General features: G+C 45.3%; 1 protein-coding gene across 2 annotated transcripts in view; it reads right to left on the bottom strand.

Moving 5' to 3' along the window:
• ERBB4 (erb-b2 receptor tyrosine kinase 4) overlaps positions 1–27,805 on the bottom strand; it is a 553,629-nt gene that overhangs the window by 305,090 nt on the left and 220,734 nt on the right. The gene's annotated exons all lie outside the window — the stretch shown is intronic.

The raw sequence follows: 27,805 nt of genomic DNA, 5'->3' as shown, positions 1-27,805 counted from the left end.
ACATGGGGCTGATGCCTTCCCATCCTCTGTTCTGCCCCATGCCCCATCCCTGCACACACAGGTCACTCCATCTCTGCCAGTCCCAAAGAAGCCACAGGCTGGTGTTGCCATCTGGGCACCTGGAAGCTGCCTTGTGCATGAACGAGGGAAAAGAGGAACATCACAGCAGTGCTTTGTCTTTCTGGATTTCTCTGCTGGAGTGAGCACAGAAAGTTGAACATCTTGGCAGCATGATGTTGTTTTGGGCCTTTTTTTGGCAGGGCTCTTCCCAAAAAAAAGCCATTTGGCAGATGTGGCACACAAACAGAGCCAGCCAGCTCATTTGCTCAGCCCCGATCTTTACGCTTCCTCCAAGGGCTTCACACGAGCAACAAACGTGCCTCAGCCAGCCAGGCTTTAGCACCACAATTTCACTTCTAGCAGAGCTCCCAGAAGCTTTCACTTCTCCCAGCACAGGGAGCTGGCACAGGTACATCTGAACACCAAGGCACCCAGTGCCTTCATGCAAAGGACTCCCCACTAGCTGCCTCCACAGGAATTACAGGATTTGGGTTGAAATGAACCTTAAAGCTCGCCCCCTGCCCTGGGCAGGGACACCTAGACCAGGTTTCTCCAAGCCCCATCCAACCTAGCCTTGAACACTTCCAGGGATGGCAGTTCAGCTTTTGAAAGTTTTCCAGTCTCCTCCTGCAGTAATCATCACCCAAGCAACGCTGGGGTCCTGATCTCCCAAATGGTCAGGGGTATGGCTTTTCTTACAGCACTGGCCAAATCCAGGAGAAGATTTAAGGGCACATCCCAGTGCCTGCTGGGGTCACCACCCAGGGAGGAAGGGCTGAACTTTACACTTGATTTTTAGAAGAAGGGTGAGCGTTGGGCTTTGCAGCAATGCTGGTCTGATCTGGCCTCTCTCCCCCACTCCCCAACATGCCTTTTTCAGCACTCACAGCTTTTCCGCTTTAAAAAGCATCCCATCATTTTTGCCCATGCCATTTATTTTCCAATGTTGTTTCAAACTGTTTGCACATGGCCCCTGGTATCTCAGCGGGTGAGCACTTTACAAATAAAGTGATGAGAGGGGTTAAAAGAATGAGACTTGATAATTCACACTAGGAGCAGCCAGATGTCTTATTGCCTTGGAAAGAATCAAAAAGGAGAAAACAGATCATCCTCACGTGGGTTTAGATGTACACAGAACACTTTAAAAATGAAAGCAAAATGACATAGCAGATGCAAAAGCTGAAAAGCTTAACACAAGTGAGCTGAAAACCAAGTATGCAAAGAAATGATGGAACAAGTGTTTATTTATGCTCTTCTCCTTCACTGGTACCCACACTCAGTAAGGTTTTGGTAGCCTAAACCTCTCTTTAAGCAAACAGCTCCTGCATACTTTTTGCTAAAACAAGACAGATTTTTCTAGTTCTAATGAAAAACAGGGTTTGCACCCCTTAGCAGTGTGGCTTACAGGAACAGGGCATGGGAAGGGCAAATCCTGCCTTGGTGCACTTTGCTGATGCTCCTGCATTACTGTAAAAACTGAGTTTAAAGAGTCTCTTTTGAAAGAAAAATGAAAACAAAAAGCCACCAGCTGGATGACACAGTGCTGCTCCTACAAAATAACACGTGGCCATACTAAGATGCCTAAAATAAAATTATCACACGAGGTATCAAGTAAATCCAATCCAGAGTAGAAAGGGAGCTGCAGAGCCTGTCTCTCCCACACCATGGTGGGAGAAGCATGTAGCAGGCACCCATGCAGGGGCTCTGGGCTCCAAGGAGGGGAACCAGAGGGTCCTTTGTGTTTTTACACAATCCTCCAACACTGAATGGACCCAGAGCAGCAAGAATTCTCCTCTTAAGATCACCTAATTCAGAAGGATTTGATAAAACAAGCCAAATGATTCAAAAGCACCTCTTATCACTTCCAACCCTCAGCTGAGCTGCCATTTGGGTTCACCACATAATGCCTGATATTCTGGGGCTCCCAGCCCTGCTGGCAGACTGGGAGAACTGTGACCCCTGTGCATCTTGGAGGACTGGATGAAAATCCCCCTCTCCAGAGCCCCCATGGCCAAGTCAGAGCAGGCTGCAGAGCTGGCCATGACCCCTCCATGCATCCCTGGGTGCTGAGGGAAATCTCACTGCCATCTCCCATGGAAATAATGCCAAAGGCTTTGCAGAAAAAGATCTTTTCCTTCATGGAAACTGTGAAATTCCATAGAATTTCCACATCTGAGCGAGCGGGGTTTAGCTGTAAGGCATGGAAAGGGAAACAGCCATGCCCAAATCTCAGGACTGTAAATGTGATTACCTTCTAAAAACCATCTGGAGACTAGAATTAGCCTAAACTTAGTTCTGTCTCAATATCAATAAATAAAATAATCTGGGTAGTGGACAAATTCAAACTTGTAGGGAAAATAAAAAAGTGACTTTAGTATCTAAAGGTGCTCTTTTTCCTTTTTTTTCCTCTCTCTCTTAATCAAGAGGAAAGACATTCACTGAGAACCTGAGTTAATGCTCCTTGAAGCCAATTTTCCACTGAATTTCACAAAGCTCTGGATTTTGCTTCTGGTGAACTTGATGGTAGTTTCAAGGATGATCTCTTCAAATACACAGGTTGCAGGATTAAATGTAACTCTGTATTTACTTAACCCTTTGACACAACACTTACGAAAAACTTGGGTGCAGACTGTCAATACTCACTGAAGCACAGGGTCTCTGTTCCCTCTTGAAATCATCCTGGAGGCTGTGTTTGTGGGATGCCAACACCAAGAAACCAGCTGCTTAGCACATAAAACCTTGCACAGCATCAGTCAAGCTCAGCTAAACTATACTGGCAGCAGATCGAGCCTTCAGCACCTAAAGGTATTTACTGAAATTCCAGAAATCATTCCATTTGGAAATAATTTGTGTGCCTGGTATTAAGGCCGGCATTTTAACACATCCAAACAAAATCAGGATATGCATTTTTTGTGGTTCTAGAAAGTATTTAGATCATATGGAGTTAATATGGCTAGTTTTGGGACTGAGGTTGCTAGGCACCCAATAAAATTAGGAGACAAATTAGGAAAAACAATTAGAAAAAATTCTTGTGATTCATACTAAAAGAATCCTGATAAAATAGTACACTTTTGGTTTCACCCTGGATGCAATACCTGCTCTGCTTCACCTGCATTAGCTGACAATTACACCAGATGTGAAAACTGGCAAAATGGAATGCATCCTTGTGCCAATTCTTCCTCCTTTTATATCCTGGCTATGACTCCTTCCTTTGACTGGAAGGACTGTAGCTGCTAATTGGGCTCCTTGGTCATGTCACATTGGTCATTTCTTTCACATGGGCCACTGTTAAGCAAGAAAGTGCCATGGCAGACCCACGATTTAATTCCAAGATTAAATAAGTTACAGTTTTCAAGGATGGCATGTACATATTAATATGGTCTGTCCTGAGACAAAAATGCACAAGTCATGTTGAAATGGGTTTTACCTCTTATTGTAAAGCTGTAACTGAGGAGTACAATAAGTTAAACTGCCAACAGGGACCATGTTTACTTCTTTGTGCACAATTCCTTCCAATAACCAACATGGGAAATGGGGAGGATTCCTCACTTTTGCCATACAAAGGGAATTTTTTTCACAGCACACTGAGATCTCTATAGTTCTATAAAGCAGAAATCTCATCATTTACAGAAAAAAAAAAAATAAAACAGAAAAAATCTCAACCATCTAGACAGTCACCTCCAGCATGACTTCTGCCAGATCAAGGCCTCACCAGACATGGCTGTTTTCTGAGGCAAAGGAATTCATGGCTCTCTCAGTCTTGAGGCTGCACAGAGCTGGAGAAAGAGGCAGCAGTTGGGCAGTTCTTTCCATCCCCATCTTTCAATGCATGGCAGCACACCTTGGCCAACAGCAGAGCTTCCAGCTCCCGCTGCAGGGCCCACAGGAGGCCAGGAGACTAAAAAGCAGTGGGGACAAATGCTTCCTCTCCTTTAGGATAAACGGGAAAAGCAACCGGGCCAGCGACTGCAGCATGGCAAATGCCGGGGAACAAAAGGCATGGCCATGTCCTGGGTGTGTGGGGGGAACAGGTGTGGGAATTGAAAGACCCCAGAGAAACAGAGGAAGGAGCAGAAATACAAGACAAGAGCCCTCATGACTGGAGAAAGCCAGGCCTCATGCAGGCCCCGCACGGCCGGGCTGAGCAGTGACTGCTGGGTGAAGCTTGGAAGAGTAACTAAAGCAATTACCTCCTCTGATTTTTTTAAAAACCTCCTGCCTTCCGAGGGAAAGGGCTCTGGGCAGTGACAGATGGTCCCTTGCGAGCCTTGCTGCTTTGGTTGGAGACTTTGGACGCGTCCAGCCAGCCCGTCTGTGCCTCGGCCCTGCGGCGTCGGCAGAAGGTGGCGGAGCCGGCACTCCCAGCCCAGACATGGCCCAGGTGGGAGCTCAAACTCAGCTGCCAGCCCAGCTGGGCTCCCACTGAAACACTGCACACTGCTTTGGGCTCCATGGACAAGCCCTGCCAGAGGGGGGATTATGGGGGTGGCTTCTGTGAGAAGCTGCTGGAAGCTGCCTTCATGTCTGGCACAGCCAACTCCTGGGGGCTCCAAAGATGGATGTGCTGCTGGCCAAAACTGGACCAATTAAAATGGTGGTGATGCCTCTGGGATAAGAGGTTTAAGGAGAAAGAAGAAAAAGTTACAGCACAGTTGTGATTGCAGCCAGAGAAGAGAGGAGTGAGAACGCGTGAGAAGAACAACTCTGCAGACACCAAGGTCAGTGCAGAAGGAGGGGCAGGAGGTGCTCCAGGCACCAGAGCTGAGATTCTTTTGCAGCCTTTGGTGAAGACCATGGTGAAGTAGCTGTACCCTGGCAGCCCAGGGAGATCCATGGGGATGCAGAGATCCACCTGCATCTACACTAGCGCAGGGGGATGCCTGAGAAGAGGCTGTGACCCTGTGGGACCCCATGGAGAGGGGAGCCCACACTGCAGCAGTTTTGGGAGAACTCACATTGCAGCAGTTCTCATGGTTTTGTTGTTTGTGAGATGGACTCATGGTGGAGAAGTTCATAGAGAACTGTCTCCTGTGGCAGCAGCCCCATGGTGAAGCAGGGGAAGGACTCCTCTCCCTAAGCAACAGGAGAAACCACGAGTAATAAACTGACCACAACCCCAGTTCCTGTCTCCCTGCACCACTGGAGTAAGAGGTGGAGCTGGAAGGAGGGAGAGGTGGGGGAAAGGTGTTCTAAAGGTTTTATTTTACTTCTCATTAAAAGAAGTAAATTCTCTGCTCTGACTTTGTTAGTAATAAATTCAATTCATATCTCTAACTCAAGTGTGCTCTGCCTCTGATGGTATTTGGTGAGTGATCTCTCCCGGTCCTTACCTCAGCTTAGAAACTCTTCATTCTAGTTTGTCTCCCCTGTCGACCTGCAGAGGGGATTGAGGCTTTGGTGGGTGCCTGGAGTCCAGCCAGGGTCACCCCATTACAGTCACCAACACAAGAGTAGCTACATCCTGAGCCTGAGGGGTCTCTGCTCAAGGGTCACGCAGCTGGAGGTGGGCAAGCTTTAAGCCAGGGCACAGCAAAGCCATCATAACAAGGTTGCCAAAATCCTCAACAATTCCCATACAAACAAGTGTATTTGGGAAATAAGCATTGAAAACACATGTCTTCAAAATCCACCTCTTTTCTTGGACAGAAGTATTGCCAGACAGGAGTCTGGGCAATGGAAGATCAGGAAGGGCAGCAGCACGAGGATTCACTGTAGCATGCAATCGACATTGCCAAGACACAGAGGCAAACAGAGGTCCAGAGAGGAAAAATATCTGTGCTGCAGGAATTGCATTGCACCGTGCTGCAGACTTGAGAGGTAAACTAGAACAGCAGGGACACCTTTTCCTGGCATCACCAGACTTGAATTCCTACCCAGAGCTCCTGAAGCAAGTTAAGTGTGTGTGGACTCCCCGAGGTGCACACACACACAAGACAAGACTTACTTTAAACCTGGAAGCCTCTGAGCAATGTTTTAAGCAAAACATTCCACTTAATAAAGCCAATAGCCAGGCACTTGGCACCTCTTTGAACCTGTCTCCTCACACCCCAGCCCAAGTGCTGCTAATCAGCATTCCTTCTGACAAGTTTATACTCTAATTGATAAAATTAGACTAAGTCCTATTGTGCCAAAAGGCAGTATAATTTCAATTCCCTCTATTTAAACAATTGATAGCTCTCATACAGAAAGTACAGTACTTGAGGTAGGCAAATTACTTTTAATTCCCTACTTTTCTACTGTGTCAAGTATTTTCTTGTGGATAAACAGACTCCCACGCCTATTCTATTCTGTAACCCTTCTTTCATTCATCATCATCAATCTGAAACGAGGCCCTTGAACATCCTATTACTCAACACAGCATCTTTGTTTATGCCTGTTTATGCTTAACCCCCAGCTATCTGCAGAACAGCCTCCAAGGAGAACATACCAGCACATGCCTGTGGTTGAAACTGCAGCAGTATAAAACAAAGAGAGAACTGACAGTGCCCTATATCACTAGGCTAGAGGAAGAATCCAAAGTGCTACACTATTTCCCTGAGAAAAACAGCAGAAATGTTGCCTCTGCCACCTTGGGGCTTCTAAAATGATGCTCGTGCTTGCCTGGGGACAAAGAGGCCTGCAAACAAAACTTTGCTCTGACTCTCAGCTCACCCATACTGTGAGAAGAGTAACAAAATTTGCACAGAAAGTGGGACTACCGGGTACAAAATAAGGAATATTGAGAAGTGGCAGGCTAGAAAACGTGTGTCTCAAGGAACACTGTAAAAAATGCTTAGCTGTACACCCTGAACAGTCAAATTTTATACAAAGGGATATGTTAAAAAGTTCCCCAGATTTTAATTTTCCCCCTCAGTCAGCCACTTGTAGTCTTTCCTATAGTGAGAAGTAGGTGGTTTTCATATCATGCATGCTAATAACAATGTTAAAAAATCCACCCAGAACTCCTCACTGAATTAACTTTTACAGCTTTTTCATGCTTTCAACATCATTCATCACAGTGCTACTGCTGCTGTGTTCATACAGGGTAATGTGAAAAGACCTGGCTGGAAAAGAGTGGTTTTATTTTTCAGTTCCTCAGAGACATTAAAAAAACAAAAAGTCAGTTTTCAGTTTGTAAAGATATAAGATCCTTGGGATTCTTTTTGAAGGAGAGGTTTGCTGAGATGGGTGATCCTAGACGGATGGGACAGATAAGCTGCTGTCCCATAGGATTCACATGTATATACTCTACAAACACATAAATATTCCCATTTTCAAGCAAACCATTGCTGTACATAGCTCAAGCATGCATGGCTGTGGTCACATATCCATGGCATCAATCACAGCATATGGTCTAAGCTTTCCCAAAGTTATACACCACACTTAGATTTAGTAGGAAAGACTGGTAATTGTTAGAAAGTGCTCATTTTCACTCTACTTACTGAAACAGCAATGTCTTTTCTCAAAGGTATACAGAAAAAAATAATTGAAGTCAGAAGGACAAAGGTGACCTGGCTTTGGCCACAGCAAAGACCATCAAAGCAGGTTTTCTTGCCTTTTTCAAGTGATTTTCTTGCCTCCCTGATGGTTATCAGCCCTGTTTTTAGGGGTTGTGTATGCTAAGCATGCACTACCTACACACACAGCATTTCCATCCTACTTCTCTAATTGGTCTAATCATGCATTTCATTATTAAGGTAATTTCTAATATCACACATTGCATTAACCAAGCCCTTCAATTTATTTTCTTCCCCACTTTTCTCAGCTAATAAAGGAGAGCAAGGAAGGAGAGGGAAGAGACTCCCCATGTTCAGCACTGTTAAAACATAACCAAGCTCTGCGCAGGCTTTTGAACTTCACCCTTCCCAGAATTACGGCAACTTTATTTCATTTTTCCTGCTGCTGCAGACTAGAAACTGTTTCTCTAGAGGTGGGTTTATAGGGCATTGGGACACTGTTTTCCAGCTGGATGGCTGGAAATAGGTGGCTGGTAAATGCCTCCATCCTCAGTAGCTCCCTGCAGCCCTGCTAGCTGGAGTTGTTGCCTTTCAGAGCCCATCTGAGATGGATGATTCAGTTGTCACTCAGCATCAAGGAAGGGGATTCTAAGCCACGGGGTTGATAATTTCCAGCTTGTAAATCCACTAGAAACACCTTCCTCGCCCTTTCTCTCCTCTCCAACTCCACTGCTTACTTTTTCTAAATGGATTTGTCTATTTATTTGTTGTCAACTGCTACTAGTCTGCTTCCAGCAGGACCTTAAATGAGCAGAGGATATTGTCCTGTTGGCTCAGTTCAATTAATCATTTCAACTGATGGCTGCTTAATTTAGTTGGTGAAACATCAGCAACTAGGCTGCTAATCTAGACAAAACCAAAATCCCTAGGGCACAGTACCAAGGCAGGGTGTGTGGGGGGAAAGGTGGGGGGCCATGATCAGATCTGTCCCACTCTGGAATTGCTCATGAAGCCCTTCCACACCCTTGGCAAGTGCCTCAAGTAACACAGGGACTCAACTAACACAGGGGCAGAGCAGCAAAGGAGGACAGGACAAGCACTTGTGAGCCTGCAGCCCAAATCCCTGCAGCAGCCCAGAAGCTCTCTGCCTCGCTGGGGTCTGGGGAACCACGCTTTACCCTGAGCTTCTGGCATGGTGCTGACAGCCAGGCAGGAAAGAAAGCTGAAAAACAGCAATGTGCTCTTCTGTAATCTTGCTGTCTTGCTTGGGACACTTCACTCTAAGTGATAAGACCAGATCAGTGGTGATGGTATTCATAACTCAGAGCAAACACCCACTATCTGGTTTTCAGTGGCTTCCTGGGCTGGCTGCTCAGTCTCCTAATAGCTTTAAAGACCTCAGACCCATTTAAACTAAAGACATTATTTTAAGGAACTCGATGCTAAACATGTTTTTTCCATCAATAGGAGCCTGCCTGACACCTCTCAGCAGCTGGCAAAAGGGTTTTCCCTTTTACAGTGACCACAGGACTTACAGAATAGCCACTTAGTTAATAGGATAAAAAAACCTCCTAATTTTCAACTAAAGATAGAACTTGATAGATTTATTTAATAAACAGCTGACTTGGAAAATACAGGTGTCTCCAGAGTGCTGTGCATGATCCTGCAGTGCCACTCACACCACCTCCCTCCTCCATGGCCTTTGGTGCAAAAATCTTCCCAAATACTAAATGTTGCCTAAACACAGATAAATTTAGGAAGTAGGATTGACTGCTCTTTGCCACAGCATGACTGACAGCTTGCAGAAACTAGGGAGAGAATTAATGTGTTTAATAGTGCCACAATAATCACAATATATTTACATTTTTCTGACACATTAGTCAAACATTTATCACTTCTTAAAATGCAGCTATGATACTTTGTCTAAACTGTCATGAGTCACAATGTAATTACATGGTAATCATATGGCAATTAATTTATATGATATTCATTTGAAACGGAGAAGAAATAGGCTTGTGATAGCGTACAAAATTAACACAGGCACACCAGACAAGGAATGAAAATCACACCACTGGAAAAAAAAAAAGAAAGAAAATAAATCTTAAAATCAATGTTTAAACAAATTGCTCCAAGCTTTAGGGAAAAGCTCTAAGACTAAACCATCTTAATTTCATCTTTCTGAATTTCTTTATGAAACAAACCCTTAAAAGTTTTCTTTTTGAACTTCAGTTTAACCCCTTCCACCCAACGAAAATGATCTTTTTGATCTCCCTACAACACACATCTCAACAGTTTCCAAACTGAACTGCATAATGAAAACAAAACATGAGCTCAACACACTAATGCAAAGCTCTTCTGTGTCCCTTTTCAGGATTTCAGGTCTCCAGGTCACTGCCAGGACTTACATGATGCTCACGTTCCAAGAGACAACCACACCAATACCCAGCTCTCCTTCCTTCAGAGATCTCCAGCCCTGCAATCTCTTTTTCTTATCTATTAGATAACTGCAGGTCAAAACTCACTGTCTTGGGCACCAAGCTGAACCCTCTGGTGATGGGAAATTCCCACATGGACAAGGTCTGAGGGAGGCAAAGATGGTTCAGTCACAATTCTATTCCCTCTGTCCAAAACCTAGGAGCAGGATGACTGGGTGAAAAAGACACAAACTAAGAAACCAAGGGGTGCCCACCAAAGATGAAGTTCAAAACTTATGAAAGGCCTTGAACAGCAACATTTTAACAGCGAGAGTAAATAGCAAAAAAAGAAAAATATCTCACAGTGAAGAAAATTAAGATGCTGTATGTGGTAAATTATTCCATTTACAGCTTCCTTTTAAAAAGTCATACTAATTAATGACTTCAGCTAATCTCATTCTTATTCACAAGACAGCCTGTATTTATTTTGCAAAGAAAATGTTTAAATGGAATAGCCTATTGAGAACTTCCTAACTCATCTTCAGCAGTTGTCTTGGGAAACAGCACTGTAGTCATATTTAATACATGCACTGTGTACAGCAACTTTGATGAAAAGGGGAACGAAATTATACAATTATTGCATTAATTATACATTATACACTTTTGTTCAGTGGCCCTTAGTGCTTTTCAGAATAGCTGGGTCACCTGGAGGAAAATTGCACTGCAAAGCTTTTTTATTAACACTCCAAGCAGCTGTAAGAACAAAACCCAACAGTTACTTGAAAATAAACCCCATGGAGTAGATGAGGTGGGGTCCAGGGGCCATGCAGTATCATATTCCACACAATATCCTGGTTTGGTCTTGGAAAACACTCAGTCATCTGGCTCCTCACCTTGGGATGCTCTTGAAGCACGTCAGGTTTGTCCAGCACTTTAAGTCACCCTGATGTAGTGCTGCCATCATTTCCCCAGGCCCCTAATCCTCACCTGCTCTCATCCATCCACAGCACCTGGCCCAGGAGCTCCCACACCCTGGGCTATGGGAAGCACCATTTTGGTGGCCCCCTTCACCAGGGAGCTCCCTGTGCACCTGAGGCATGTCACCCTGCGGGAACGTGTTCTCCCCATGCCACGCAGGTCAGGGAGCAGCAAATCCCAAACTGCAGGACCCATGTGCTGACACATCTGAGAGGCTGTAGGTGCAGCCACCATGGCAAATGTGGTGCCAGGAGCAGCACTGTCCCCACTAGTCTGAGCTCCCAAGCCTGGTAGCCAGCCAGGCCACCCACTGCTGGTCTCATCTTGGCAAAAGCACCAAATGAGTTGGTCTGAATAAAAGAACCAAACCTGTTTCTGAGGAAAGACCACAGCAATGGTGCCTGGCATTGTTCTGGGAAGCTCAAACTACAAGCAGAAGATGGTGGAAGTGACACCAGATGTGGGAGGGGACACTAACAAAGATGCAGGAGAACCTGTGCAAAAGGTGGGTAACAGCTGCTTGGGGCCTTTCATGTATGTTGATTTTTAACTTCTTGGGGCCTCAGTTGTGAAATGGGGCCCAAAACAACTCTGGCCTCCCAAGAGCACAGAACAGAGCCCATCTCATTCAGGACACAGATGACAAATGACATTTGACAGCATCCCATCATTTCTTATATATCACAACTTCATTGCCAGCTGTCATACTGCAGTGCCACTCTCAGGCTCCTCCCCTGAAGTATGGGGGAAGAATATAGTTATTTCAAGCTCCTGATCCCATTTACTGATGGACTTTCTATTTGTGTAGTGTAAATACACCAAGGCTTAGGCAAATACTGAAAAAATAATAATGACCTAATTAATTCTCTGATTGATTTGATAAAAGCTCTCCAAACAGAGAGGAAAATGGAATCATAAATAATGTACTCTTGCGTTGATGGAAACAGTTTTGAACAAACTTGCACATGGCTCAGTGTTTGCTAAGACAGCTCCAGTCCATCCACAGGTACTGTGCCTGCCAGGAGCTGCCAGCCTGAGTTCTGATGTGCTGTTGCTCCATCTGATGCAATGCCTGATGGTTTAGAAACAAGGTGGAGGGTGCATAAAGACACTGAGGCAAAGAGCTCCTGGTCCAGAGACACAAGACAGTCCCCCCTTTTACCCTCCCTGAGTATGGTGTGTGCACATAAAGCTGCACCACGTCTGTGTTTACAGGTGGACAGAGAAAGGCTTCAAGTGGTTTGGCCTTTTCTAAAACCCAAAGTCCCATCTTTGGTTTGGCTCAAGCTCCAACACAACAGGGAGCTGCTGTGCCCAGGCAGGAGCTGGCACCCCTGCACAGCACCTCTTAGCCAACAGTCTCCCCAATACCCAAAGCCTTCTCCAGGCCCTGCAGCATCCTTCTCTCCTTGGCACGTGCCTGAGGCAGCCCAGCTCACAGGAGGGGCTCCAGCTAAACTTTGTTTCTGACTGCCCTCCCTGCCTGCAGAGCTAACACAGACAGCTCTCACAGCACATCTCTTTGAGGTGCATAGAGAGCAGGCTGGGCAAAGTCTCAGCAAATAAATTATTTATCATATTATTGAGCGGGTTTAGCAGATCGATATGAAGAAACCCCCAAATGCAATGAAATGCTTAGCAAGGCAAAATCCTTGCATCCACCAGATCAGTCTTTGCCAGGACTGGATTCTTCCCTGGATTCTTCTGAAGGATTCCCAATGGATATATGTTTGTAGTTAAACCCTAACCCCACTGCCCACGGTGTCACTAGTCCATGGGCCACAAGACAAGCACTTCCAAGAGCAGAACTATCTTGTTGCTGCTTTATATGCTCAAATCAAGTGTTCACAGATGACTCTTGATGAAAAATGCCTTAGAGGACTATAAATTCTGCCATCTCTCCTATGCCTGCTCCAGGCTCCTGTTAAAAATGGCAAAGACAACAAGTTGTACATATATAAATTATACTTCTATGGATAAAGCCAGTCAATGTGGGAGATCAGATCCAGCTCAATTACTGTTTCCATAACAGTAATGGGAAAAATACTCTGCCATGACATATTGTAAATCCAAGAGAAAAGGCTCCAGCAGGGACTGAGCAGTTCCTGGGTTAATTGCAGATAATTAAACAATATAACAGCACCATTTACAATAATTTCAATGCAGTTCAATGATACATACATTTACAAATTTTACTACAACTTCTGTGATCTTTATTTTGTTTCATTTATTACATTTCTTATGAAGGCAAGAACTCTTCACTACAACAAAATCTGAACTGCATTTTTATGAATAACTTGTTTCCATCAAATTTTAACCCAGCAAAGAGAAGGCAGATTTGATAAAATGCCATAGAAAAATCTATCCTTATTAGTTTGGAGAAAGTTTTCAAAGAATAAACATATCAGCACAGGGGAAAAAAAAAATAATCAATTTTTGGTTGACCAAAGTAAACTGCATATTAATCTTGAGCGTGGCAAATAGCTCTGCCTAGGATGGGGAAGTAAAAACACACTTGAAAAATCAAGGTGCTTATTGCTTTGAAGTTTACTAGAACACATTATTTAAAGCAAATTAAGAACCTGGAGATGAACAAAAATTTTCAATTGTTGAAAAGAAACACTTTGCAGGATTTTTGGTTTGATGAGTAAAATGAAAAGATTTCTCACCTGGGGAAACCCCAATTCACTTTTCTAATTCTTTCCCAGTTCAGCTGAAGCATCAAATGTTTCTACAGCTCTAGCTTTCACAGAAGTTTGCTTCTCTTGGTCAGAAATCCTCCTTTCCCACCTCCCTCACCCAGGTACTGTGATCTACTATTAGGTGTCTCATAAAACATCACCTATTATGTTATTTTTCTCTATTGCAAAAGCTTTATCGTTGACAGCAGGACACTACTCATGAAACATCCTTTCAATGCCACCAAAACAGCACCCACATCCCAAGCTCCACTCCAGCTGCCCAAGGTGAAATCCCTCCACTGAGATGCCAAGAAGTCACGAGCAGCAGTGCTGGTGCTCATCTCTCCAGTGTGTTTTTCCCCAGAGGTTCTGGGTTGGGCATCATCTTAGCCTGGCTTTAGTGACAACTTTCTGCGAGCAGCTCTGACAGGGGACAGTCCCCCAAGGCTCTGGTGCATGCATAAAGGGTGCATTTTTAAAGGTAAAATGGAATAATCCATTTAATTTGTACCAGGGGAAAGGGATTCCCCATTCACTGCAATACCTGGCTGCTGTACAGTGCCTGTGTTTCAGCTGCCTGGCTGCAATTTGACATTGCTCCAGTGGGAAAGCTTTAGAGCTCTCTTGAGGAAGACTTCGAAAATAAAAAATAACAAACCCCTGGATGAAAACATGAGGAATTGATTTAGGGATCTTAGGGGCAAAGATGATAATGCAGCACCTTAAATTCCTAGGATGAAACTGCCAGGCACAGGGAAAAGAAGGAGCAGAGGATGAAACAACCATGTGCTAAAGGTGAATGGCTGGCTGGGGTGAAAGACAGCTGAGGACATCTGGACTCCAACACAGACAGGAGCAAAGCTGCCTGCTAAGCATGCTCAGATATGAGGTTTGCTGGGATCCTTGGGAGAAGTGTCTGCTTGGCCATCATTACATGCAAACCATGGAGTGATCCAGAGAATGCTCTTTGACAGAGGGCAAACAGGTTTCACACTGACATTATATTCCCCAATATAAAGGACTGCGGTTTTCCCCTCCTTGCACTTAGGGAAGCAGCACGTACCCTTCTCCCTCCTCCTGCTACCAGCCTTGTTCCACAGCCTGCCTGGTTTATTGCCTCTCTTTGAAGAAGGCAAACCTCTGGGGAAGAATATCAGGAACAAATCACAATCAGTCTTCATAAAAAAACAACAACAATAAAGGGAAAAAAGCGTGGCTGCCCACAACAGCTGGCAGCTTTACCTCCTACGCTTACCTCCATCGGCCGCTCTTCCACGCACTCTGCTGATCGTGCAAAGCAAGCCAGAAAAATGAGGAGACATGGAAGAGGAGGAAGGAGAACCTCAGAAACAATAATAGGCTATGAATCTGAAATTTGAACAACAACCTTTTTTTTTTTTTTCTCCTCCTGGTAATATTGTTCCAAGCAGCATGGGCTTGTAAAAGTCTAATCACTTCCCATCTGGCTCATCAATCACACGAGGGAACCGGTCCCTAGCACAACAGAGCGAGCCTCAAATTGGCTCCCACCAATAATAAAAGATAGTGGAGAAGGACAATCCCTTCAGAGGATTGTTTAATAAATCACTTTCAGACAGGGAACACAAGAGAAATGGAAAAGTCTTAGACCAGGGCCGTTCGGTCCCACACGGTTTACATTATTGATACGCACTTGTTACGACCAATACTCCTTAGTGAATTTCCATATTTTGATTCTTGTTATTCAACATCATCCAAAATTAAACATGAAATTTTAAATATTTCAAACCAGTCCAAGGTAGTAATTGGAGCTGATGGAAATTGCACACGCTGGCACGATTCCTGCTGCCTGTGCTTGCCTGGCTGCAGAAATGCCAGAGACACACTGTTGCTGCTCCTCTATTTTCAGCAGTAGCTGACATTTTACTGTAATTTATTCTCATTTTATCCTCTCCTCCTTAAAAATAACAACAGCAGTACTGTCCTAATAATAAACCAACAGCTCTGACATCCAAAAGACCTTTTGGCAGAGGACAGTTTCTGCCAGTAAAGGGTGCCCAAGCTCGGCACACGCGGATGTCTTGCAGAGTATGTCGCGTCTTTTAGTCACACATTTTCTTTTCAGTAGCCTTTCCTTTCCAATGCAGGGGCACAACTGTCAGCCACCAGCAAGATCCCATTCCAGCCTGTATGTGGTGCAGTTTTTGATGGCCTCCTCCTCCACTTTTATCTGTCAGAAGCACTAAAGGCTCCCACAAGCCATAAAGTGTTTCTGACATTCATGGCTTTTAGATCCTGGGTTTCAAAGAACTGCTGAAGGTTATGTTGATTAAGCCCAAAGACATATTTCTAGAAAGCTGTAGCTTAAATAGAAAAGGTGTTTTGCTGTCACAGCGATCAGCCAAAACTGTAACTGAACCAGAGCATATGGGAGACAAAAGCCATGAGGGAAACGTGTGATGTTCCAGGCTGCTAAGATTTGTTATCTCCAGCAGAGATCAGAGGCAGTGGGAAAGCAGAGGAGGCATTTAGCTCAATTAAAAAATAAACAAATAAAAACAAAGCCTTGTATTGAGCCAGATGATGGCCAATTACCTGCCAATTAAGTGAGGGGTAAGAAAAATCATTGCCTCTTAAGAGTGCTATCAGACAAGAGTCCTTTTTGTTTCATGAGAGCCCCAGAGGGGCACTCCAAGATGCCTCTGGAGGATGGAGCTGGAGATGTTTATTTAAGGAAACAAGAGAAACCTTCACTGGGAGCTTTCCTGAAGCCAAGATGAAGGCCAGCTCCTTTTGCTTCTGAGAAGTCCCTGAGAACCACACACAATGGGATTCATGCTTCTGGAAAATTAACATCCCGTGGATGCTGTCTGCAGCAGATCTGATAAACATTTGCATCCACTATGAATTCATGCCATGATGGAGCATTAAAATTTCATGTGAGAAAAAGAAAAATTGAAAATTGCTTCTGGAGCTGTTGGGTTTAGGCTTCTCAGAGTTGCAGGGATGGTTCAGTCAGCAGACATTGCAAAACTACCAGTTGCTTCATCTAGCAGGATTTCAGCCCTTATTAGATGTAAAAGGATGTGTCATTTCCTTCCAGAAGGAACAACCCAACGCTTGGGGTACAGCAAGGGCTTTAACCAACAACTGAAACTTTTCTAAAAGAGAAAAATTGCCGAGGCCTCACAATCTGAAAGCACATTTGGAGAAAGGTGACCTTTTACAGGAGGAGCTGAGGTGCAGAAATGCAACCAAAATTATTTCTTTTTAAACTGAAATCTCAGGGAGTAGGTGAACTCTATTCAAAGTCATTTAAATAAATAGGATTTTTATAGCTCCTGGCTGCAGGCTTGGCTGGCTCCAACGTGTTTGTGCACGTGTGTGCAGATTACTTTATTCAAAATGCTTCCCTTTCAGTGCTGATATTTTCAAATTCATCTTGTTAGATCGAGCTGAGGACAAGAGCCCTGGGAATACTGAGTGCTGTGAGGTCTCTTGGGAGCCAGCTGCTCCGTACCGCCCAACATGGGGCTGTATATAACCCTGCAAACAGTGCTCCCCTCTCCCACCACTCTGCCTACAGAGAGGCAGAAAGCTTCCAAATGCTACCTGAAAAATCCTCTTTTTCCAAAAGCAGAGATAGGGTGGGTAGTTTACTCCCCCCAAGTGGCACAGAAGCACGCTGAGGAACATTCCAGTATTAACCACCATGTGACACCTGCATCCCTGCTATCCACCAGGGGAAAAGCATGCTAATTCATTACCTCTTCTACTAAATAAATACTACAACCTTTGGTTAAACACCAGGCTCACCAAGCCAAAGCAAAAGCAGTATTTTAACATTTTACCAGCATTTGCTTGGTGAATACTTGCAGCTAGCTCTAGCCAGCAGCACGAGCTGAATTGATCCCCAAGCAGAGGATGGCAGGGCTGCAGTGAAAGATGCCAACATAACCATGCTGGTACAGATTTACATGTGCTGGATCTACTCTGCCCAAGGAAATGCTGGCTTGCCTACTAGGAATACCTCTAGCTATGCCATTATTCCATGATTTTGGGACTTTGCTGTGTCTTAGCATAGTCCAGGCGTGTGCCAGGTGAGCATCCTCCAGATTGATTTCCAGGGTGAGGGGTCTTCGTTGCAAATGAAGCAAAAGTTCTCAATTTCACTGAAAAACTTGTGTTTAAAAGGCCAATAACATCAAGTAAAAGACTATGTGAAAACACTTGCTTTGCAAGGACTGATCTCCTCGCACACAAAATGCAGCACTTCCCAACAGGCTCTAAGGAGATGTATTTGACTGTACATTTGATCACTTTGAGTGATTAGGGTGTCCCCCAACCAGGGACACTTACAGGAAGTGCCAGAAATAAATGTCCTTTTAAGCACGGTTTATTCTAACATATGCATTGTTCAGCTAAAATAATTCACTGCCTCCTAATGAAATGAACACAACTAGCTCCAGGAATGAATGCTCACTCCCTGGTGATGGGTATTTATGTGCAGGGACAGAAAGTCTGTAATACAAGATCTATCCTTAACGCCTGAACCCATTTTATCTTCATTTCACACGATACAAGTGAACCGAGTGTTGTTTTGGGACATAATTGATCTGTAGCTGAAACAAATCTCTGTGAGGAGATGAAATAGAGGATAATCTGTAGTCTAAAACCAGCTGTTCTGCTGAGATCAAATTATCACTTTGGCACTGGAATGATGAGCTGACAAGGGAGCGTGTTCCAGCACCTGCCGTCATTACCGGGCACCGCTGCCGTGACCTCTGGCCACGCTGCTGCCAGGCACCAGAGATAATTGACAGCACAGGGGGGTCAGCTCCCACTTCCTAAACTGATGGACCTCACCTGGCCTCAATTCTGAATGTCAGCATTTTCAGCAAAAATAAAAAGGCAGAGGAGGCGGGCAAGGAGGACGCCCAGCACCAGTTGGAGAGCTGGGACTGCAACCAGCACCAGCAAAACGTTGTGGGTTGAAGCTGAGCAGCTGTCTCCACTCTCTGTGGTGGTTATAACACAGCACAAATACCTGCAAAGATTTCCATCTAATTTCCCTCTGCTTGCACATCACCCACAATTATTTGGAACCGAAGCTTATCGAGTCCCTTCCAGCAGTGTCCTTCCACAGGGATCCAGGCAAGGGCTGTTTTTAATACATTTTAATACATTTCTCTGTTTCAGGCAAGGTGTCATGTGCTCATGAGAACATCACACAAATGGGACAGAAATGCAGGGAGGTCACAGGTTTGCAGCTGCCTTTTCTTTTTCCCTGATCATCTTCTGTGCTTCCCTGATATTCAGAATGGATTTTACTTTCTTAGGCCTTCACTCTTCAAGTTAGTTTAAGGGTGAACTGTCATTATTATTCCTGGGGTATGCATTACACCAGGGGGTTGTTTTTGGTTTACACAATTCAAGCCAACCCTGTTGCACATCTCAAGCTCCCCTCTCTGGAGGCAGCAATGTACAGGTGCTTCCACCATCACCATTGTTATCCTGAATTAGACAGCAATTTGTAATATTGTACAGGTTTTTTTTCCTGGCACTTTAGGATCTGAGTCAATCCCAAAACATCAGGATCAGAAATAAGTGAACATCCCAAAACATAAGAAATCATAAGAGTAAGTGGTGGCATCAGGGTCTGGCCACCACTCAAGCTTGGCTATGAATCTCTCTTTAACCATATTCAGACTGAAAGGCATTTACTTTGAGGGTTTCAGCTCCACGTTGTGCTCATTAAGGTTGTTTTCTTAAAGCATGAGTATAAACACTCTCACAAAATGTATTTTTGGTACAACCACTCTCCAGTGAGCAACATTAAGCTACCAGTATTATTTTTCCTGCACAAAACAGTGCGGGTTTGTCAAAATCAGCGTGATATTTCTGCCTTGCCTTTTGACATTTTCAGGTTTATTATGTTCAGACGTTACCTCAAAGCACTTCATTCTTTCTCTCTGGAAGGACTAATGACCACCAAAGGGGGAAAAGAAACACTGCATGCCATTCAGTACAGCATGCAGACTCTATTACCCTTTGAGTTAAGTTCAAACAGTGAGTACCAGTGGATCAGACCAGTTGTGCTTCCCCTGTGGAAACACTGCCTTGAACTAGGACTAGACCCTCGACTCTTCAACCAAACCTTTCCCATTCCACCTTCCCATGATGATGTATGACCCCAGGCACATCTCTCTTGAGAGGTCAGTGGCAGCTGGTTCCATACCCTGCAGGGTTCAGCACTCAGAACCAGCCCACGTGTGGTGAGCAGAGATATCCCTGTCTGCTGATGTTGGGTTGGGCAAACCCCTCCTCATTCCCTCAATCCCACAAAGACACATCCTCTATCACACCCTGGCCAGCTCCAGTCCCCCAGCTCCTTAGGGCAGCCCCACACAGCTTTCACTAGCACACATCCATGAAAACTCTCCCCTGGCATGCTATTTTTGCAGAGGATGCTCAGGAAGGCCAACTTCTCCCTCTGTCCCAGCCTTCCTGGGCACCCACACAGGGTCTGTGTGACTGTGGGGCTGTAATTTGTAATTAGTGGCCAGCTTTGGGGTGGGGGAGTTGTTGCTGAATTCTGCAACCTGCACGATTGTGCTGACATTTCTGAACTATAAAAGCCCTGTGGCTGGCATCTACAGAGGAAACCTTTAAAATTGATCCAGTTTAGCACAAAAACTGTTGGCTAAGCCTCTGCTTCTCCACCCCTTGACACAGCTTACAGCAAAAGACTTTGCTTTTCTTTTCATATGGATTTTAACAGTAATTCAAGCCCATTGATCCAGGACTCTGAGTCAGTGTATTACAATACAAGATTATTCAGCTCTCTCACAGTTGGTTTGTCTAATTTCATTTTATTCCATAGTAAATTGGGATTGGAGGGAGGGAGGGTTAGAGGAAAAAACTGGCAATGTATTGTCTAAATGCTGAGGAAAACAGAGGAATGTTACTCAAAGGAAAGCATAACACACTTCACTTGGCACAGGCTACAATAACTTAATTACATATTTAATATGTATTACATATTAATTACATATGGAGCTATATCCCTCTCCAGTGCTCCTAACTTCCATCTCCGTTCCACTGAAGGATTTGAGAGGGTGGGTGGACAAAGAGGAGAATAAGTAAGCCTTAATGACATCTGAGCAAAGCTTATCAGTGAACAGAGTGAAATGACAGAGTTTATACCATCTTCTAGCTGAGGTTAATACTTCAAATCTCATTACTCTCACCACTTACACCACATAACCTTTCTTTCTGTGCTTGAAAGAAAACTGCTCATTTGCTTTACTACCTAAAAAGTACATTTATAATTTAAAAGTGTTTGCAACCACAGTTGTTTCGAGTTTTTTTTTTATTTCCACTGGCGGGTTTAACTTTACTCTGCTGTTTGTTTTTCTTAAGCTTCAGTAAGGCCAGCATTTGTTTGTAGGGAAGAGGTTTACATTTCAAGAGTAAGATCATTAACAACACAAGGTGGTTGAAAGAGGGGGTATAATTGGCTCCACTGGCCTAGAGGGAAGATCAGCTTCCAAGAGAAACACCGCCTAATTAACACTGTTTTATTTTTAATAATGTCCTCCTCTGCATTACCAACATTTTTACAGTACTCATCCCAGCAGCTTCTGTGGTCTGGCTTAGCCACATGTATTTTGCAGACACCCAGGCATCAGACCCCTTCATGGATGGACAGAAGGAAGACTCTGATCAGGCACTAAACAGTGGGGGGAAAACAAATGAATCTATGGTCTGTATTTAATTTTAAAAAAGTAACAAGCCTAGACAGAGCCACAAATCCAGTTACTTTTGTTCATGTTAAATATTTGACTCCTGGTCTGTATTTTCACCCTCCACACATGACTCAAGGCAGAACTGCTGCAGCCTGCACCCACCCAGCATGTACCTCTGCAAAACTGGGAAACACTCCACCTGCAGCAGTGATCCTTATGTCCTGGGCATATTTTTGGTCCTGGAGCCTCTTGCAGCTCATAATTTCCCAGCAAGGTGCTGGGAGCACCGTGGAGTGGCACACTGTCCTGAGCAGGAGCACTCCCATACCGTGCATCCCACACTTGCCTGGGCACCCCTGCCAGACCCAAAAGCTGAGGTCCAACAGGAGCAGAGAGGGAAGGACAGACTTCCACCTCACACCACAGGGAGGTGGGTGCAGCCCCCAGGCCTACACAACCTCCCCAGTGCTCTGCTCTGCTCTGAACCAAGGGCAGCTTCACTGCAAACACAAAAATGGGAGAGAGACTGAAAAGGATATTGCTGATCTCAAGCATGTGTGTGGGTTTGAGCTGCTCTGAATAATTTAAGTCAGGCTTCTTTGATCTCTCTCCTGATCTAGACTGGCTACTACTGCACATGAATCAGACAGGCTTCCCAGGCAGCTGGGGATGGGGTGCCTGCTGTACAATAGGAGCTGAATGGGAAATGCTGAAAGACAACTTAAAGAGACTCTTTAATCAACCTGGACTTCAAATCTTGACCTCTCCTCTCTACACGTGATACAGCTGAAGGATATTGAAGGAGACAAGGGGAAAGAAGGGCTGTGGGAGAGCTGGGGAAGCTCTTGGCCAACCCAGAGAAGGGGCCAAACAAGCCCCATGGTGGGATCCATCCCCAAGCCCCCAAGAGTTCTGGCAGGGGAGGCTCTGAGCTGCCCCTTCATGGTGGAAGCACAGCAAACAGCAGACTGCCAGCACCTGCTCCTCACTCCCTGAGAGGGACAGCACGAGTTTTATACAGCAAATCAACCATGGGGACATGGGCACGGGGATGTGGCTTTGGCAGCCCTCAGCAGGGCAGCCCTGCAGCAGGTGGGACGTGAGGAGCAGCCCAGTGCCATCCCCATTAGGCACAGGCTATCCTGGAGATCTGCAGCCAGCCTCCCTAACAACCTCCCCCAAAAAATGCTTCCTGGGGAGCCTCAGAGCACCCAGCAGGCACAGACACTAATCTTCACTCCACAGTGAAGGCTGCACCAAAACAGGAGCCTGCATTTCCACAGCACCAACTCTCCTCCTAAACACAACTGGTAATTTCAAATGTACTTTTCACACCAAGCCACCAAAAATAATTGCTAAGTAATATATGCTAATGAGCATATATCTGGTTACAGCTTGGCAAACTCAGCTTGAGGATTAATTGTATATTGACCCAGCCTTTTAAGGAGAAGGAAGGGGAGGTGTGGGAAGGGTCCCTGGGCTACCAGGTTGCATCCAGCAGCAATAGCCTGAGGCTTACACCAGAGATTTTGGCACAAAATGAGCATCACCATGTCCTGTGTCTACAAAATATTGGTTGAAACCATGACAGGCAGTGCTAAAGAGGGGATTTTGAGCATCCAAAAGAGGCACAGGGGCTGCTAAGGCCAGCCTGCAGAGCTACAGAGACATGCCTGAATTACAGACTGGGACAGCACAGTGATCTGTCAGTATAACACAGGGGATAAGCAACAGAAGAACAAAAATAATGTGACAGCTCTGAAGACATTAGGTCAGAAAGTGCTGGATGACTTTTCCCCACCAGCTGGGGAGCTCTGGGAGCGGTGGGGTCAGCATGGAGCTGGTTGGCTTTAACTCTGGGACTATGTAGAGTGTGATACCTGTCAATATAAAGGGAGAAGGGTCATGGGAACACCAATTACCACAATAGTGCCTGGTATTCAGCTACTCACTGTGCCTGAAGCATTTCAGTACCCACTTCCAAGCACAGGACAGGCCTGGAGGACCATGCAAATCTGTGGCCTTCCTTTCCTTGCTTCCTAGTTATTTTGGGAAGAGTTTAAACTGCTGTGATTACTGTAAGCTGTTATTTCCACACAAGCAATGGAAAATGGCAGAAGAAGCCATTCTCCTGGAGCAGGGCTGTATCACATATGCCTTCTGCAATTAGCCTTTGCTCCCACTCCACCCTCTGAGGCTGGGATGCAGCTCACTTTAAACGCAGCTCAGGTTCACCCAGCACAGCTGGCAGCTGATCACAGCCGGTGTGAAACATTTTGTCCACGCCAGGAGCATGGTCTGGCATGCAACTGCTCTCTTGTAACCCACCCAGCACAGCAGTTGTGTCCAACAGCAAGTTGGAGGCGTCCTCTTTCCACCTGGATTTGTGTGGCACTCACAGCTCTGACCATCACACCTCTGCTGTTTGTGTTTCTAACAGGTAAGGTCCTGGGAGGGCAATTACAAACACATAAATACATCTACTCAATTTCCATGTCTGTAATTACCTGGAGGCCACTTTGCCTCTTGCCAGCCAAGGACAAAACACCACTGGCGAGTGTGCAAGTGATGCAACTCACTGCATGGCAAATGCTACAGGGCAGCCTTGTCCAGCAAACCTCTCCTGGAAATCTCCATTTTGGGTTAGAGCCACACTGCAAAGCTTTCCCAGCACTTCTGGGGAGAACCCCCCTGCACAGAGACACAGCTAGCCCACAGCCTGTCTTTCTGCTGACAGGCACAGGGCTCCACAGCCCTTTCTCAGAGCCCTTTCTTACTGAAGCCTGTCAGCTGGGCAGTCAGACAGCATTTTGCTGCAGAAGGGAGGCAGAGCTGTGCTGCCAGGCCTTCAGGAGCCACACACATCATCACACTGCTCTGCCAAGCAGTGTCCCCCATCTCTGCACACCCCTCCCCGACACGTCTGCTCAGATGCAGACTCTCCCTGTGCCAGCATCTCTGCCACCAGAGCTTTCAAAAGAGTCTGCTTAGCCCTGTTTTGCTGTAAAAGACCAAAAAATGTTTAAATCCCACCCCCCACTTCTGTTTTCTTAACAAGCAGCAGCTCCAAATGCCATGGGGGCAGGCAGCATGCTTTGCAGCCCAACTCTTCCCCTGGCTCTCTGGGGTCTGTTTCACCAAAACTTCCTCCAATAATTAAACACAACCAATGATAAATAATACAAAGTCCAAATGGCCAAATCCCACCTGCCACAGAGTCTAAATATGACTGTAAGGAAGGGGCTGAGGTGGGGCTGGCAGTGTTTCTCACCAAGCACGGGGCCATGCGTGCTGACAGAGAGAAGATGGGGCCCTACATCTCTGCAATAAATGTAACATGAACATTTCATACCCATGAAACATCCACCCTGTTAAATGTCAGACAGCTGCCCTGCAAGCATGGCTGGAGGTGCTACACAAGTGCTGCTGAGGTAAATGAAAAAAGAACCCATAAAGCAGTGGTAGGTAATTTTTGAAGACTGTTGATTGTGGTTAAAAATGAGTTTCATAATCACTTGGGAGAGTTATGGCAGGGAACAGCAAAGAACTTTGATCATGTCTGTAAAAATAAATAATCTGAATTGGTTAAATAAAATCCAGGCATGAGAAGACAATTTACTGACTGTGAATTTCTAAAAGCCAGGGGATTAGTCAAAGATAACTCTCATTTACCAAATGTGTTTAACAGAAGTACTTGCAGAAGATTGTTATGTGATACACTAATTGTGCATTTTATTTTGAAAATTGAATATGGAGATGTTATTAAGAAAAAAAGTACAGCCCACAATAGGAACTGTCAGCTCTGCCAAGCAAAACTAAAATAGGTTCCCCCTTCTGTTCTTCAAACAGTTGTTTGCAATATGAACCAGTGAACAATCTGAGCTTTTCTCAAGGCTTTTTTTTTTCCTAAAGTCCAAGGCAGGGAAGTAAATCTCAGCTCTAGCCTGGATGAGAGTCAAGACACGCACCAGCTCTAGCAGCTTATCTGGTTTCATGGAGCAAATCCTAGTGCAAAAGCCTGGCCTGTGCAATTAGGAGAGGCATGCTGCTGCCTTGGGAAGCAGGGGGAGATGGGGTCTGAGCCCTCACCCCATCACTGCTGGGTGAGCCTGCACACACAGCAGGGACCAGGCAGCTCCGAGGGACTGTCTTCCACCCAGCTATTTGTCCTGCTCAATCAAACTCTTGGCAGCACCTAACCCCATGGAGAGCCTGCCCTGGCTGCACAGGGAGGTGGGACTGCAGCAGCCACGGGCTGCATTAACCTCAGCCTCATTTCACTGCCAAGGCTGGCAGAGCTAGGACTTCAAAAATTCAATAACCCCTTGAACATTTTCTGTGCATAGGGTGAGCCTCAGAAGGACAAAGCAAGGCAGCTACCAGCCCACAGATGTCAGAAATAGCTTTCCTTACCCAACACTCAGACACAATTTTTTCCTGCTACTAAGTGCTCCTTTCCCCTGCCACAACTCCATTGTGGTCACAGCACAGGGAAGCACCAAGCAGCAGGAACAGAGCTGGCAGAGCTGGAGGGCAGCACATGCAGAACACAAATTCATACTGCAGTTGCTCACAGGAAAGCAATACCAAGACTATAACACAACCAGGAACCAAAATAAAATATAAAATAACACAGACAATATGTACTCCTGCTCTGCTCACACATATGAACAGCAGGAAAAGAAACAACTGGCATGTGCAATCCCTTCTTCCAGAAATCAAGCTCCTTGTGAACTGCAGGCCTGGAAGTTTAAGTGGCTGAGCACTTCATTCAGGTGACAGCCAGCCCCTTTCAGTCTTCATCAGCAGATATCCAGAGAGCTAACTCATAGACATAAAGCAAATCTACTTAGGGAATAAATGTCTAAATAAATATGAGAGATGGGATGCTGATTTTTAATGTTCCTCTGCAGGGTAAATAAAATTATGGGGTTTTTTTTTCACTTCAATTCATTTATGCTATTTGTTTATTACTGCATGATGAAAAGGCTCAGCATGCCTACGGCTTACCGGGTCTTCCCTCTGTCCTGGAGCATGAACTGAGCACTACAGAGCCATGGTGGGCACACAGAGCCATGGTCATCATCAGATGGGGACACAGACAGCTCAGGGCTGCACCAGCCTCCATCTGAAGCTTTTTTGGTGGAGGAAGAGGGCAATTACTGAAACAGAGACTGAAACCCTGGAGCAGGCTGAAGGAGCGTGATGTTGCACGGCAAGTTCACCATATTCAAGTCTGAGAGAGACAAACAGCCTTTCTCTTAGTTATGTCCCATCTGCCACCTTCATTTGGCCATTAAAACCATTTTTAATATGATAAAAGGAGTAATACTGCCTGACTAATGAATGTCGAATTATCGGTGTAAATGTGCCAACATTTATTTATTTATTTGCCTCACCGAGAACATGTTCTCTTCTGTTTGGTTTTTTACTTTAATGACTACAATTTATCATACTAACTAGGCCTTCCAGTTTGCTGAGTTTTGTTTCAAGTTCTGCTTTTTTGCTGAGACATCTGTGAGGGAGCAGATGCAGGTAAGAGAAGTAATAAAACTAATAAAAAAAAGCAATAGTAGCTGTCACCAAAAAGCACAGGTGACCAAACCGCCTTCATTTACTCAACAGGGCCTTTCCTTCTTGCTCCCATTTGATGATTTTACTGCCTTCTTTCCACCAATATTTTACACTGCTTATGGCAGCGGTAATAGAGGAACGCTAATTCCTAATTTCCAAGTAATTTGCTTCCCCTGCCTCCCAGCAGGCAGCAAAAGGAGGAAGGAAAGCTGAAGCGGAAAGACGTGAATTCCAGTTCTGCGATGAATTTGAGCCACTCACCATGGCCCAGTCAGGGGTTTCAGGAGGCATCTGAAGCTGCAGAGCTGGCTCAGTCAGAGCAGGGATCCTGCCCTGCCAGGATTGGGATGTGACACCTGTCCCACACGTGGGGGAACACTGCTCCAGCTGCACCGGGGCTATATCTATTTCAGAGCAAAAGCGAATGTGTTTTCCCCACCTGTCACAACTGTGAAATGTATGGACAGCGTTTACTTCCGAGGCATTCGTCACTCAAATTAACAGGCAATCTGTTAGTCTGAGTGCAATTAGCACCCCAAACTTCACTCCAGACATGTCTGGTAGCTGAATTTTGCTCACAGATCCTTCAGCAGCCTGGCGTTCACTTTGAGTAAATATATTCCAATGTAGGGAGTGGCAAGGCTGTGAAATCCCCTACAAATTCAATGTGAAGCAAAGCTAAACACGCTGCTGGAGGCTTGGCTTTGCCTTTGCTAGAAACTGTGATGGAAAGTTCACAGTTTTACAGACTGAAATTGAGCACTCAGCTCACCTGAGACACAGCAAATGGAATGAGTGAGTGTAACCCAGCCAGCTGGGGCTGCCTCCCACTGCCTCTTCCTGCTGCCGGATTTCAACTCCACCGCTCCTGCCACGTGAACGTGCCCCTTACACACAGACACACATCCTGGAACATGACTTCAGCATTTTTAAGA

The sequence above is a fragment of the Parus major genome, chromosome 7 (assembly GCF_001522545.3).
Source record: "Parus major isolate Abel chromosome 7, Parus_major1.1, whole genome shotgun sequence".
Lineage (NCBI taxonomy): Eukaryota > Metazoa > Chordata > Aves > Passeriformes > Paridae > Parus > Parus major.
Note: the sequence above shows the minus strand (reverse complement) of the source record. Positions and strands in the feature narration are given on the sequence as shown.